Raw genomic sequence first — 16,503 nt, forward strand, 5'->3', positions numbered from 1 at the left:
TTGGAGCGTCTGGTATGATATGAGTCTTTGCTTGTTTTATTTTGTGTTTTTAAGTCATCAATCCTTGCTGGACACACCTATTTGAGAGAGCCAAAATTATATCATGACTTGTTAGAATTCTTCTCTGTGCTTCACATAAATCTTTTATGAGCTAGGACTTGCTCTAGTGCTTCACTTATATCTTTTTGAGCACGGTGTGCTTAGTATTTTTGAAGAAATGCTCTCTTGCTTCACTTAGATTTATTTGAGAGTTAGTAAAATTTTCAAGAAATTTTCTCTTCTTCACTTAAATTATTTTGAGAGAAATAAATTTTTTTATGCTCATGATCTTCACTTATATTTGTTTGAGCTTATGAAAAGCAACACATGAAAATTAGTCCCAAAGTGATAGATATCCAAGAAGGATGAAGTAAAAAAAATCATGAAGATCATTGGATAAAATAAACTTGATTCTTAGTAATAGTTTTGAGATATGATGATGAGATGTGTGAGTTGTGTTGATGAGTAATTATGCTTTAGCAAGAATATTGGTGTTAAGGTTTGTGATTCCGTATGCATGCACGAAAGTCAATAGTCATGCAATGAAAATTATATCCTACTTGTGGTGCATTATTCGGTGTTAATTATGCTTAATGCTTGCTTATGAGATTATTCGTTTCTTGGTTGGTCGCTTCTCAATCTTTTGCTAGCCTTCATTTTGCACCAAGTATGACCTCTACTTGTGCATCCAAAATCCTTTAAACCAGTTTTGCCACATGAGTCAACCATATCTACCTATATGCGGTATTCTTTTGCCGTTCTAAGTAAATTTGCATCTGCCATCTCTAATTTTCAAAATAAACTTCTCATTTGTGTGTTTGTTTCGCTCGCGGAACGTTAACGGGTGGATAATATTTTCCATGCTGGATGTGTTATTCTCACGATGAGTGTTTATTCACTTGTCATTGCACGAGAGTAAGGCAAAGGTTTTAGGGATGCCCAGTCCTGAAATGCAAAAATAAATTTACTTTATGTTGTCAAATAATAAATGCCTTGAAAGTGTTGGTATGGAAGGCACCCGTGGATACGGTTAGCCATGGAAAGTGAAAGAATGGTGGAAAAAAGAATAAACTTTATTTTCCGTTTGGGAACCGCCTATGGCATATCTAGCATGGAAAGTGTTCGGAACTCTGAGTCGTTTTCGTTGGTGGGATGGATACACCTCCCAAAATGTTTTTATCTCTAATTTTTTTCGCTTTGAGCTCTGCACCTCTACAAATCCCTACTTCCCTCTGCGAAGGGCCTTTCTTTTACTTTATGCAATTTTTATTTTGAATTTGAGTCTCCATCTTCTCTCATAAAAAGCACCAACTAGGAGGCAATATGATCGTACTTAAGTATTGGGTGTAGCTAATATTCGAGTGTGTTTCATGAATGGATCAATGTTTGAGCATGATGGGCTAGGGATAACTTATTTTAGCTTTGATATTTTGAAAGACATGGTTGCTTGTTGATATGCTTGAGTATCTAAATTATTATGTCAAAACTAGACTATTGCTTTGAATCACATAAAAGTCCAAATGTCCATGCTATAAATAAAAGAATATGTTATGACATGATAAACAACACTCCACATCAAAAATTCTGTTTTACCACTTACCTACTCGAGGACGAGCAGGAGTTAAGCTTGGGGATGCTGATACGTCTCCAACGTATCTATAATTTTTGATTGTTCCATGCTGTTTTATTATCAATCTTGGAAGTTTTATAATCATTTTATATCATTTTTTGGTACGAACCTATTGACATAGTGCCAAGTGCCAGTTGCTGTTTTTTCCATGTTTTTTACATCGCAGGAAATCAATATCAGACGGAGTCCAAATGCCACGAAACTCCACGATGATTTTTTATGGACCAGAAGAAAGATGTTGGGCCCTGGTTGCACCTGGGGGGAGTCCCGAGGAGGGGACAACCCACCAGGGCGCGCCAGGAGGCCCAGGCGCGCCCTGGTGGGTTGTGCCCACCTCGGGTGCCCCCCGGACTGCCTCTTTGCTCTATAAATACCCCAAAAATACCAGAACCCTAGGGGAGTCGAGGAAATATTCATCCAGCCGCCGTAGAGTCCAGAACCACCAGATCCAATCTAGACACCATCTCAGATGGGGTTCACCACCTCCATTGGTGCCTCTTCGATGATGCGTGAGTAGTTCTTTGTAGACCTTTGGGTCCGTAGTTAGTAGCTAGATGGCTTTCTCTCTCTTGCTGAATTCTCAATACAATGGTCTCTTGGAGATCCATATGATGTAACTCTTTTTGCGGTGTGTTTGTTGGGATCTGATGAACTTCGAGTTTATGATCAGTTATATCTTTTTATATCCATGAAAGTTATTTGGGTTTCTTTGACCTCTTATATGCATGATCTCTTATAGCCTCGTATTTGTTCTCCGATATTTGGTTTTTGTTTGGCCAACTTGATCTATTTATCTTGCAATGGGAAGAGGTGCCCGGTAGTGGGTTCGATCTTACGGTTCTTGATCCCAGTGACAGAAAGGGAACCGACACGTATGTATCATTGCTACTAAGGATCAAAAGATGGGATCTATATCTACGCAATAGATAAAGGATCTTGTCTACATCATGTCATCGTTCTTATTGCATTACTCCGTTTTTCCATGAACTTAATACACTAGATGCATGATGGATAGCGGTCGATGTGTGGAGTAATAGTAGTAGATGCAGGCAGGAGTCGGTCTACTAATCTTGGACGTGATGCCTATGTACTGATCATTGCCTGGATATCGTCATAATTATTTGAAGTTCTATCTATTGCCCAACAGTAATTTGTTTACCCATTGTTTGCTATGTTTCTCGAGAGAAGCCACAAGTGAAACCTACGGCCCCGGGTCTTCTTCCTCATATATTTGCTTGCGATCTACTTTTCCTTTGCATTTTTATTCAGATCTATTAAACCAAAAATACAAGAATACTTTGCTGCACTTTATTTTATTTGCGATCTATTATTTCAATCTACTACCAATTTCTGGCATCGTTACCCGAAAGGGATTGACAACCCCTTTAACACGTCGGGTTGTGAGGTGTTGTTATTTGTGTGCAGCTGTTGTTTACGTTGTGTTGCTTGGTTCTCCTACTGGTTCAATAACCTTGGTTTCTTCACTGAGGGAAATACCTACCGTCGCTGTGCTGCATCATCCCTTCCTCTTTGGGCAAATATCGACGTAGTCCTAGCAGACAGGAGCTTTTCTGGCGCTATAGTCAGAGAGCGATCAGCCTTGCCAGTGCTTTGTGATCTATTGCATTCGCTTTGGTCTCACCGAGTTTATGCAATCGGTCTCACCGAGTTGGCTTGACAGATTCTCTGTTTCTTATTGCTTCGCGTCGGTCCCACCAAGTTGATGTAATCGGCGCCACCGAGATGATGTTTGCCCTAAGCCCTAGCACATCGGTCCCACCGAGTTGTTCTAGTCGGTCCCACCGAGATTCCTAACATTCACATTTTTGAACTGATCGGTGCCACCGAGTCTAACTATTCGGTCCAACCGAGATGAGTCAAATGTGTGTGACGGTTGGATTTTGTGTGGAGGCTATATATACCCTCCACCCCCTTCTCCATTTGTGAGAGAGCCATCAGAACGTGACTACACTTCCACCATTCATTTTCTAAGAGAGAACCACCTACTCATGTGTTGACATCAAGAGCCTCCGTTCCTACCATTTGAACCTTGATTTCTAGCCTTCCCCAAGTTGCTTTCCACTCAAATCACTCTTCCACCATAGCCAAATCTGAGAGAGAGAGTTTAGTGTTGGGGAGACTATCATTTGAAGCACAAGAGCAAGGAGTTCATCATCAACACACTGTTTATTACCTTTTGGAGAGTGGTGTCTCCTAGATTGGTTAGGTGTCGCTTGGGATCCCCCGTCATGATGTGGAGTTGAACCAGAAATTTGTAAGGTTAAGGAGATCGCCTACCTACTTCGTGAAGATCTAGTCGAGTGAGGCAAGTCGTTCGTGGGCGATGGCGATGGTGGGACAGACAATGTTGCTTCTTCGTGGACCCTTCATGGGTGGAGCCCTCCGTGGACTTGTGTAGCCGTTACCCTTCATGGGTTGAAGTCTCCATCAACATGGATATACGATAGCACCATCTATCGGAACCACGCCCAAAATACTCCATGTCTCCATCGCATTTGCACACTCCAATCCCATCTCTTTACTTTCTTGCAACTTCCATGCTTTACTCTTTCCGCTGCATATACTCCTGTCATGCTTGCTTGAAATGCATTGTGAGTGCTTTAACATGTCCTAAACTCAACCTTAACTTGAAGAAATTAAAAACTGCCATTTTTTCTTGTTAAGAGTCTAATCACCCCCTCTCGACCCCTCTTCTCGATCCTTTCAATTGGTATCAGAGCATTGGTCTCCATTGCTTTGGTTTAATCACCATTGGAGGAATATGGATGAGTCTATGTTCGGGAGTATTAGACTTAGTGTGCCTGTTCTTGATGGGGAGTTTTATGGTTCATGGAAAAATAAGATGCTTGAGATTTTCAATGAATATAATTTGAACAAGTATATTCTTAGCCCTTATGTGCCTCTATTGATCCTTTGCATCCTACCCCCGATGAGTATCTTGACATGGTTTGCAATCTTAGGACTATTGATCTTATCGTTAGAGGATTGCCTAGAAATTTTCTTGTGTGCTTGCCTACTTATGAGTGCACATATACTATATGGAATTTTCGTGAAGAACGCTTTCTGAATTATTCCTTGAAAAATCTAGATGAGATTCTTCAAAAGTCTATTGCTTTTCAAAAAAATGGATCCTAGTGATCCCAAGTTTGATGAATGTCTATTTGAGATTTGTGATTATGCGTGCCAAAGGAAATGTTGGAGTCATTAGTAGCATCATTTTGGAGACAATTAGAATTCATAAACTTGAACATTGTCGTGGTCATAAATCTAATGAATCACTTGCTCTAGGGGATGATCACATACGTGATGATGGCATTGAGCATGGCTACTATGATGAAGACAAAGAAAATGATATTGACTTTGAGGAGACTATGAGAAATCTTAGTCTCATGGCAAACTTTTATGACTACATGCCCGGAGGGAAAGAGTGGATTCTTGATAGTGGATCTACTAATCATATGACCGGAAATAAAGACATGTTCTATGAGCTGGCTAAAAATGACGGCCCACGCAAGTATGTAACTTTTGGAGATAACTCCAAGGGTAAGGTACTTGGCCTTGGTAAGGTGGCCATATCCAACGATAGCTCTATTCAAAATGTTAGGCTTGTTGAATCTCTTGGTTACAATCTCCTTTCCGTATCTAGACTAGCCGACTTTGGTTTCAATGTTCTATTTACCGAAGTAGATTGCCAAGTGTTTCATAGAGATAATCATAATATGGTCTTTACCGATATCCATAGAGGTGATCTATACATTGTTGATTTCACTAAGAGAGCCCAACCTCATAATTGCTTAATTGCGAAATCTTCTAAAGGATGGTTATGGCATAGAAGGTTAGGTCATGTGCGCATGCGAAATCTTGATAAGCTTATTAGAGGTGATCATATCCTTGGTGTTAAAGATGGTATATTTAACAAGGATAGACTTTGCAGTGCTTGTCAAGCAGGAAAACAAGTTGGAGGAAGTCATCTCATGAAGAACATCATGACCACGAGAAGACCACTTGATCTACTTCACATGGATCTCTTCGGTCCCAATTAATGCTTATAAGAGCCATGATGGTAACTCTTTTGGTTTGGTCATTGTTGACGACTTTTCAGGATTTACGTGGGTGTTCTTTCTTTATGATAAATTGCAGGTCCAAAAGATATTCAAGAACTTCGTCAAGAAGGCCCAAAACAATTTTGAAGTGAAGATCAAGAAGGTTCTACGTGATAATGGAATGGAGTTCGAGAACGCCAATGTGGATACCATTCTTGACGAAGAAGGGATTTCACAAGAGGTCTCGGCAACTTACACTCCTCAACAAAATGGAGTTGTTGAGAGGAACAACCGGACACTTATTGAGATGGCGAGAACGATGCTTAATGAATACAAGATGCCAAGACACTTTTGGGTGGAAGCGGTTGAGATAGCTTTGTTGGAGATATGCCCTAGAGGCAATCATGTATGATGATATTCCCTATGTGTCTATGAATAAAGATAGTCCCTGGACATTATCAATGATGTGTATCAACAAGTACGTGACTTGTTTGTGGGACTATGCGTTGTATGATGACTGTCCTAAAAGGTCCCTAGTCGAAAGGGCTGTGTGGACGCGTAGCCGACTAGACTAGCATATGACACGGTCGATGGTTTGGTCTCACTAGCCATGGAGCATTGGATGCTAACCGGATAATATGGACTCGGAAGGATCTGCTTGGATTCAACGTAATCAGATCCGAGTTGAGATAAGGTCCAAGTCGGACAGACCCAACTATGAGACGTAGCGATATGTCATCTGTGAGTCTCTAGTAAAACATACATTCTATGTCCTAAGACCTGAGCTGGCGCATGTACTCGGGATGGTGACAGACATGCTTTGGGCCAACCAAATGCTACTCCATGACTGGGTAGTTACAAAGGTAGGTTTTGGCATTGTCAAGACCCATGCTGCGAGACATGGTCGAGCAAGATGGGATTTGCCCCTCTGATCAGGAGAGATATACTCTGGGCCCCTCTGTCGGATTTCGGGTTCCGGCAAAACCCTTGAGGTTCGAACACTGGGGTGCGCACGAAGATCTCTCCCTCCCCCTAGCTCGCTCTCACCACGATCGCCAGGCCTAGCACGACGAACCCAGAGAACAAAGGGACACAAGATTTATACTGGTTCGGGCCACCAATGTGGTGTAATACCCTACTCTAGTGTGGTGTGGTGGATTGCCTCTTGGGCTGAGGATGAACAGTTACAAGGGAAGACCAGCCTCCTGAGGAGAGGTGCTCCTGTGCTTGGTGAGCTAGTGTGGTGTTTCTCCAGCTGATCTGGAACTGTCCAGCTGATCTCAATCTGTCCAGCTGATCTCCATCTATCCAGCTGATCTCCATCTATCCCCGTCTATGGTGGTGGCTAGTCCTATTTTTAGAGGCCCTGGTCCTCTTCCAAAATATTGAGCGGGAAGGGATCCCACAACAGCCAAATTCGAAGGGAGACAACTGGTACAAGATATCCTGACTAAAGGTGGTCTTCGCCTGCCAAAGGCTCTGGTGATGACGCCGTCTTGGGCTCCACGGTGACCTCCGTCCTGCCGTCCTACTGGTCTCAGTCTCATTGCACCGATATGGAAACCTTTGCCTGATGCCTCGGGACTCCTCGCCTGCGCTTGCCTCTTTAACACCAAAGAGTAAACGAGGACACTGCGCACGGTGGCACCCGCCTGGTCATGGTCGTCATGGCTTGCGTCACAGGAACCTCGCGAGGTGCCCCTTGCCTTGATCTCTCCGCCCCTCGCGAGCCAGCCCGGTGAGGCCGCCCCGAGGAGGTCTTGTGTCGTCCGCCTCGCGAGGCTTGGCCCCTCGCGAGGGTCTTGAGTGTTTGCTAGTGAAGATGGGTCGTACGGGGCCGCTGGTGTTGCCACGCCGTCGGCCGCAGGCAGGCAAGTCTGGGGACCCCCATTCCCAGGACGCCGACAGTAGCCCCCGGGCCCAAGGCGCGCTTGGACTTGGCTTCGAGGCAAAGCCAAAGGGTAAGTGCGGAGCGCCGCGGGCCCCAACAGCCTGCGGCCCCGCTTGACGCGTGGTGATTGATTGGACATGGGCGTCTCCGCTTCCCCACGCTACCTCGGCAACTGCCCGACTGACAAAAGGCTGGCGCGGGCAACGGTTGCCTTCATTGCTTTCCTTCGTCTTACTCCAGATCCCCTTTCTCGCCCCTCGCTTCTGAAATCTTCAGATCTGCTTCAATCCCCTTCCGAGCCAGCGACCAATGGCGCCCCAAAAGGTCAAGGCCGGTTCGCCGTCCGCCTGGTACGAGCCGGCGCTGGAGGCACCCAATATCTCAGAGAAGAACCTTGCCGCCACGCGTCTGCTGACGGCGGGGGAGAACAACGAGAAGGGGAAGACCGAGCTCTGGGCTGGCTCCACCGAGCCGGAGGCTCCGAGGAGCACCTTCTACCCCTTCTTTATGAGCAGCGTCGTTGCCGGTTGGTTCCCCCCTTCTCCGACTTCTTCTACGTCGTCCTCAGCCATTACTAGCTGCAGGCCCTTCACCTGCATCCCAACTATGTTCTTCTCCTGTCGATCTTCGCCTTCTACTGTGAGGCATATGTCGGGGTGATGCCGTCCGTGGCTCTGGTGCGCCACTTCTTCTTCCTCCGGATCAATGATGGCCACACTTCTGGGTGCGCCAACTTCGTCGCGGCCGGCAAGGCCAACGCGATCTCGAAGGCCGGCAAGAAGGCCGAGGGCTTCAGGAGCAAGTGGGTCATGATGGATGCCTAGTGCGTCCACCCTCGGTTGATGCTGCCGACAGAGATGCCCCGGTCTGATGAAGGGTGGCTCTGCACGAAGCTTACTGACGACTGGGTGAAGCCGGTGCTGGAGAAGATGACCGCCGACCTGAAGCCGGGCAAGGCGAAGGCGGCGAAGTTGATGGGGGCCATGCTCCAGAGGGAATTCCTGATGCTGTGTGTGGCTCCGCTCCAGGCGCGCTCGCGCCCCTTGTGGACGCTTGGTGGCGAAGAAGATAATCTCCGCTTGAGTCTGGAGGCCTTGTCCGGAGAAGAGCTGGCTGTGGATCTCCGCCTCTTGGTCGGGGACGACCAGGAATATCCGCCGAGTGCCTTCGTTCCCTTGTTCCTTCGCAAGGACGGGTCGCAGGTCGCGGCCGCCATGCCCACCTTCAGCGAGCGCGGGCTTGTGCCGCCGGCGCCCCCTGGGGCCCCGACTGGGACGGCACCGATGGACGTCTCTTCTAGCGATTCCCGCAGGGAGGGGGAGAGGAGGAGGACGAGGAGCGCGACTCAAAGGCGACCCCCGAAGGAATGGGGGAGACCTCTCCCTTGCGCAAGGCCGACATCCTCTCCACCTTGCCTGATGATGATGACGAGGCCGATGTCCCCACGGAGAAAGGGGAGCCACCCGTGGCTGGGGGCTCTTCGAGGTCCTAGGCCAGCCCCCAGAGGAAGCCACCGACCGAGGTTCAGCGCTGATCTCCCGAGACGATGCTTCTGCTCCGACACCGCCCGGAGCTACTTCCGGCCCATCTGCTGCCCCCTCTTCCGCTCCTGGGGCCCACGTGCCTGCGCCTCAGGCTGCGAGGCTCTCAGGCTTCATGCTTAAGAAGCGGAGGGACTACGCCGCGGTGGACCAGTAAGTGTTATTGTCCTGCCTTGTTCTTGCTTCTACTGCTCATCCTCGATGCTTCTCCGTTGTGTGATTAGGCCGACGCCCGCGGCGAAGAAGAGGAAGGAGGACGAGGTGCTACTGCTCGAGACCAGATCACCTCCTGTGGCTGCACCCCTCTCGATGGGTAAGGGCAGCAACGACGCTCGTGCTTCTCCAGCTCGATCATCCTCGTGAGGCTTGGGGGAGCATTCTCGGGAGGAGTCAGCCCCCGTGGCCCCACTGGCTCCGGAGGTGCCAACGTCCGGCCCGGGCGCTGGGGTCCCCGAAGCTTAGGAGCTTCTGGCCTCCCAGGCCATGGTGACGACGTCGCCTCCTCCTCCTCCTGCCGCACTGCTATCTCCGGGTCCTTCCGCCTCCCCTGACGTCCTAGAGCGCGCTCTTTCTGCGATAACCCTGCTTCGAGAAGATCTTCGGGGCGCCGACCCCCGCCTGATAGCCGGGCGCCTAGAGCTGGTCTCTGGCTGGCTTCATTCAGACGGGTCCGTTTGGGCGGCGCTGAGCCAGGCGGCAGCAACCTTCGAGAAGGACAAGCAGGCCGCTGCTCAGGCCGCGGCCGCTCGCGAGGCGGTGCTGAAGGATGTCGGGGCCGCCCAGGATCGCTGCCAGTTGCTGGAGGCCGAATTGAAGACTCTGCGCAATGAGCGTGCGGAAGAAGCTCGTGGCCACAAGGCGGAGGAGGACAAGATGAAGGCTCGAGAGGACGCCGTCAGGGGCCGCGACACTGAGCTGGAGCAGTTGGGGAAGGCGCAGGCCGCAGAGCGCAACCGGCTGGAGAAGCTGAAGCAGGAGATGGAAGCGGAGAAAGCCAAGCTTGATGCCCAGGCGAAGGTCCTGGGCGAGGACCGCAAGGCCTTCAAGCTCCTTGAGGAGAGGTCCCGCGTCCTATCGGCGGAGAAGAACTGCGGGAAGCCCCAAAATCCGAACGACATTTGGCCTGTTTGAACCAAATATAGTAGCAGCTCAGTGGTCTAGGCCACGCAATCCTACAAGGGAGCCCTGATATCGAACCCCTACCTGGCGCGCCAAATGTCGGATTTTGGGTTCAGGCAAAACCCTTGAGGTTCGAACACTGGGGTGCGCATGAAGATCTCTCCCTCCCCCTAGCTCGCTCTCGCCACGATCGCCAGACCTAGCGCGACGAACCTAGAGAACAAAGGGACACAAGATTTATACTGGTTCGGGCCACCAATGTGGTGTAATACCCTACTCCTGTGTGGTGAGGTGGATTGCCTCTTGGGATGAGGATGAACAGTTACAAGGGAAGAACAGCCTCCCGAGGAGAGGTGCTCTTGTGCTTGGTGAGCTGGTGTGGTGTCTCTCCAGCTGATCTAGATCTGTCCAGCTGATCTCCATCTGTCCTTGTCTATGGTGGTGGCTAGTCCTATTTATAGAGGCCCTGGCCCTCTTCCCAAATATTGAGCGGGAAGGGATCCCACAACGGCCAAATTCAAAGGGAGACAACTAGTACAAGTTATCCTGACTAAAGGTGGTCTTCGCCTGCCAAAGGCTCTGGTGATGACGCCGTCTTGGGCTCCACGGTGACCTCCGTCCTGCCGTCCTGCTGGTCTCGGTCTCGTTGCACCGATATGGAAACCTTTGCCTGATGCCTTGGAACTCCTCGCATGCGCTTTCCTCTTTAGCACCAAATAGGAAACGAGGACACTGTGCATGCTGGCGCCCGCCTGGTCATGGTCGTCATGGCTTGCGTCACGGGAACCTCACGAGGTGCCCCTTGCCTTGACCTCTCTGCCCCTCGCGGGCCAGCCTAGTGAGGCCGCCCCCGAGGAGGTCTTGTGTCGTCCGCCTCGCGAGGCTTGGCCCCTCGTGAGGGTCTTGAGTGTTTGCGGGTGAAGATGGGCCGTACGGGGCTGCTGGTGGAGCCACGTCGTGGGCCGCAGGCAGGCAATTCTGGGGACCCCCGTTCCCAGAACACCGACAGTAGCCCCCGGTCCCAAGGCGCGCTCGGGCTTGGCTTCGAGGCGAAGCCAAGGGGCAAGTGCGCAGCGCCGCAGGCCCCCACAGCCTGCGGCCTTGGTCGACGCGTGGCGATTGATTGGACGTGGGCGTCTCCGCTTCCCCACGCTGGCTCGGCAACTGCCTGACTTAACGAGTCCTTGCTGCATGCAGAGAAAAATCATTATTACCTGTGATCGTGGGGATCGCCGGTTGGTCTTCTCCCGCTATAAATGGGAGGGGGCGGAGCCCCCGTGGCTCATCTCTTCCTGCTCCGGTCGCTCCTTCTCCCTTGCTCCATTGCTAGAAGCGATTCTCATGTCGCCGATTCAGAGGTTCTCGGCCGCGGAGAAGGGAAAAAACCGCCGCGACAAGCCTGGGCCACTCCCGCCAAAGAAGAGGCCGGGCCACCGCCGCGACATGGTCGTGAGGCCTGAGGTGTCGAGGCGTTGGTGCGAGCGGCCTCCTCCCGGGTACCCAAGCTGAGGGCTCCGGAGGAAGAGGCGGCGAGCGCCGCTGTCCGTACCGTGGCCGTGGTCGCCGTGCCGTGGTGACGCACGCCGTCGCTCCTGGAGCCCACGCCACGGACTCCTCGCATGAACTCATGGTGTGGGCGGCGATGCCTCCACGCACTTGGATTCGCTTCCCGCAGTTCTTCTCCGTCGAGATGCTGCCGAGGGCCCCCGTCGAGCTTTGGCTGCAGCACGCCGACTACGACGCCCCGGCGACTGGAGCGGAGGTTGATGTCGTTTCCCCAGGCAAGATCTTCATGACCCGCGGCTAGGGCGAGGTCGCTCGAGTATGCCGTGCGGAAGGCGCCCTCGCCATCCACTTTGAGTACGACGATGCCTCCACGATGTTCTTCAAGGTCTTCGATGCGGAAGGCCGCCGCTTGGAGTGCTGCCCTGGAGAGGGTCATCGGGGCGGCGCAGCGGCCAGCGCCGAGCTTGTCGCTGGATTCGCTAGCGGCTCTTCCAGCAGCAGCGGTGACGCTTGGGAGTCCAGCGACTCTCCCGAGCCCTATGAGACCCCGGAGACGAGCAACAACACCTACGTACCCCATAGCTCTCGCCGGGCTCGGAGCAAGGCCGCATCGCCCGGCCGCCACCGTCGCTGATATGGATGCGGTTGGCGCCGGCCTCCCGTAGCCCATTGTTGATGATGGCGTCGGCTGCGCTAGCGCGTGTAGATAGAGCTCCTAGGAACTCCCCCCTTTTGTTCCCTGCGAGGAATCGAAATGGACCCCGTGGGGGCGTGTAAGGGGTCTGTAATGTCTTCTGTTCATGTCGTCCTTATTATGAAAACTTGCGAACGCATGTCTCGTTTCGGCTCAGTCTCCCCTTTCCAACCCCAAGACAGCCTGGTGCTCTACGCTGACAGGTCCCGGTCCCGAGGCAGGCTCCAGCCGTCGCTGGTATGCCAGGTCGCGATGCCGTGGTCAAGGCCAGGAGGTGAGCGGCCCAAGGTCCAGTAAGAGCTCCTGAGGCGTGATGCTCAAGAGGTCCCCTCTAGCGCGCAAGCTGCCACCGAGAGGCAGGAAAGGGCGGTGACGTTGCCGTAACAAGGCTGCCACAGGTGAGGATCATGTGCCATAGTGCTTGGTCGACTCTGGCGTGAAACTTATCTTGGCAGTCCGGAGCTGGTTCCGTGTGTTGCGCTAGACTTGTGCATCGGCTGCTGTAGTGCAGCTAGGTTGGGCCCATGCGAGTCTCCTCCTCTCCTCCATGCTCTTCTGTGTGCTCTATGTCCTCAGGTCCCGGCCCTCGAGCAAGCTCAGCCGCCGCTGGTATGCCAGGTCGTGATGCCATGGTCAAGGCCAGGGGGTGAGGGCTGGAGAGCCAGTAAGAGCTCCTGAGTCGCGATGCTCAGGAGCCCCCATTTTAACGCGCAAGCGAATCGCATGGGAGAAGAAGGAGCCCGTGGTACCGCCCGCTGTCATCCTCAGGAGGTCCCTGCAGGTTAGCACGAGGAGGGACGTAGATCACCATGATGATTGTCGGTCTGCCGCAGGTCGCTCTGCAAGAATATGAAGGCACTGAGGCCCTGGTGAGGTGGCATGCGCGAGGCGTGCCGCGAGCCAGAGCTCGACCGCTCAGATTTGCCGACGTTGCAGGGACGGACCCGAGCACAAGCGTCGTGCCAGCATGTGTAGCTCCCGTGGTGGGTGACAATCAAGTAGGTGATAACCATAGATGGATTATGCATGAAAAACGAACTAGCTTAGGTAAACGCAAGAACAATTCATGCCACCGGGACGGACCCGAGCGGCCTGGGGATTATGCAGCCTGAGGGGCGCCCCCAATAGAGTAAGCTAAAGATGCAAAAGGATACATGCGGCAGGGACAGGCCCACGCGGCCTGGGAATGATGCATCCCGAGGGGCGCTCCCAGCGAAATAAACTTGGAAAATGTCACCTGGTTTCGTTGTCGAAGGGATGTTGGGGTAGCTGAAGAGGAATGTTGGGGCCCCTCAGCGACATTCACTTCCCGTAGTTCTTCCGACCCCTACCTGGAGCGTCAAATGTCGGATTTTGGGTTCCGGCGAAACCCTTGAGGTTCGAACACTGGGGTGCGCACGAAGATCTCTCCCTCCCCCTAGCTCGCTCTCGCCACGATCGCTAGGCCTAGCACGACGAACCCAGAGAATTAAAAGGGACACAAGTTTTATACTGGTTTGGGCCACCAATGTGGTGTAATACCCTACTCTAGTGTGGTGTGGTGGATTGCCTCTTGGGCTGAGGATGAACAGTTACAAGGGAAGAACAGCCTCCTGAGGAGAGGTGCTCTTGTGCTTGGTGAGTGATACGTCCATTTTGCATCATGCTTTTAAATCGTTATTTATTGCATTATGGGTTGTTATTACACATTATGTCACAATACTTATGCCTATTCTCTCTTATTTTACAAGGTTTACATGAAGAGGGAGAATGCCGGCAGCTGGAATTCTGGGCTGGAAAAGGAGAAAATATTAGAGACCTATTCTGCACAACTCCAAAAGTCCTGAAACTCCACGGAAGTCATTTTTGGAAATAATAAAAAAACTGAGCGAAGAAAATACCAGAGGGGGCCCACACCCTGGCCACGAGGGTGGGGGGCGCGCCCTACCCCCCTGGGCGCGCCCCTGCCTCATGGGCCCCCTGGCAGGCCTCCGGTGCCCATCTTCTGCTATATGAGGTCTTTTACCCTGGAAAAAATCATAAGCAAGCTCACGGGATGAAACACCGCCGCCACGAGGCGGAACCAATCTAGGGCTCCGGCAGAGCTGTTCTGCCGGGGAAACTTCCCTCCGAGAGGGGGAAATCGTTGCCATCGTCATCACCAACGATCCTCTCTTCGGGAGGGGTTCAATCTTCATCAACATCTTCACCAGCACCATCTCCTCTCAAACCCTAGTTCATCTCTTGTATCCAATCTTTGTATCCCAACCTCAGATTGGTACATGTAAGTTGCTAGTAGTGTTGATTACTCCTTGTAGTTGATGCTAGTTGGTTTACTTGGTGAAAGATCATATGTTCAGATCCATTATGCATATTAATACCCCTCTGATTATGAACATGAATATGCTTTGTGAGTAGTTACGTTTGTTCCTGAGGACATGGGAGAAGGCTTGCTATAAGTAGTCATGTGAATTTGGTATTCGTTCGATATTTTGATGAGATGTATGTTGTCTTTCCTCTAGTGGTGTTATGTGAACGTCGACTACATGACACTTTACCATTGTTTGAGCCTAGAGGAAGGCATTGGGAAGTAATAAGTAGATGATGGGTTGCTAGAGTGACAGAAGCTTAAACCCTAGTTTATGCGTTGCTTCGTAAGGGGCCGATTTGGATCCAAATGTTTCATGCTATGGTTAGGTTTACCTGAATACTTCTTTTGTAGTTGCGGATGCTTGCAATAGGAGTTAATCATAAGTGGGATGCTTGTCCAAGTAAGGACATCACCCAAGCACCGGTCCACCCACATATCAAATTATCAAAGTACCGAACGAGAATCATATGAGCGTGATGAAAACTAGCTTGACGATAATTCCCATGTGTCCTCGGGAGCGTTTTCCTTCATATAAGAAATTGTACAGGCTTGTCCTTTGCTACAAAAGGATTGGGCCACCTTGCTGCACTTTATTTACACTTGTTACTTGTTACTCGTTACAAATTACTTTATCACAAAACTATCTATTACCGATAATTTCAGTGCTTGCAGAGAATACCTTACTGAAAACCTCTTGTCATTTCCTTCTGCTCCTCGTTGGGTTCGACACTCTTACTCATCAGAAGGACTACGATAGATCCCCTATACTTGTGGGTCATCAAGACTCATTTCTGGCGCCGTTGCCGGGGAGTGAAGCGCCTTTGGTAGGTGGAATTTGGTAAGGAAAAATTTATATTGTGTACTGAAATTTACTGTCACTTGTTACTATGGAAAGTAACCCTTTGAGGGGCTTGTTCGGGGTATCTTCACCCTGACCAGTAGAGCAAATAGTTGCTCCTCAACCTACTGAACCTACTGAAAATGTTTACTTTGAAATTCCTTCCAGTATGATAGAGAAACTGCTAGCTAATCCTTTTGCAGGAGATGGAACATTGCATCCCGATTTACACTTAATCTATGTGGATGAAGTTTGTGGATTATTTAAGCTTGCAGGTATGCCCGATGATGTTATCAAGAAGAAGGTCTTCCCTTTATCTTTGAAGGGAGAGGCATTGACATGGTATAGGCTATGTGATGATATGGGATCATGGTACTACAAACGATTGAAATTGGAATTTCATCAGAAGTTTTATCCTATGCACCTTGTTCATCGTGATCGTAATTATATATATAATTTTTGCCTCGCGAAGGAGAAAGCATCGCTCAAGCTTGGGGGAGGCTTAAGTCAATGTTATATTCATGCCCCAATCATGAGCTCTCAAGAGAAATGATTATTCAAAATTTTTATGCTCGGCTTTCTCTCAATAATCGCTCCATGCTCGATACTTCTTGTACTGGTTCTTTTGTGATGAAGACTATTGAATTCAAATGGGATTTATTGGAAAGAATTAAATCCAACTCTGAAGATTTGGACCTCGACGAAGGTAAGGAGTCAGGTATAACACCTAAGTTTGATTGTGTTAAATCTTTTATGGATACCGATGCTTTCCGTGAATTTAGCACTAAATATGGACTTGACTCTGAGATAGTAGCTTCTTTCTATGAATCC

Source organism: Aegilops tauschii, chromosome 3, assembly GCF_002575655.3.
Source record: "Aegilops tauschii subsp. strangulata cultivar AL8/78 chromosome 3, Aet v6.0, whole genome shotgun sequence".
Taxonomy (NCBI): domain Eukaryota; kingdom Viridiplantae; phylum Streptophyta; class Magnoliopsida; order Poales; family Poaceae; genus Aegilops; species Aegilops tauschii.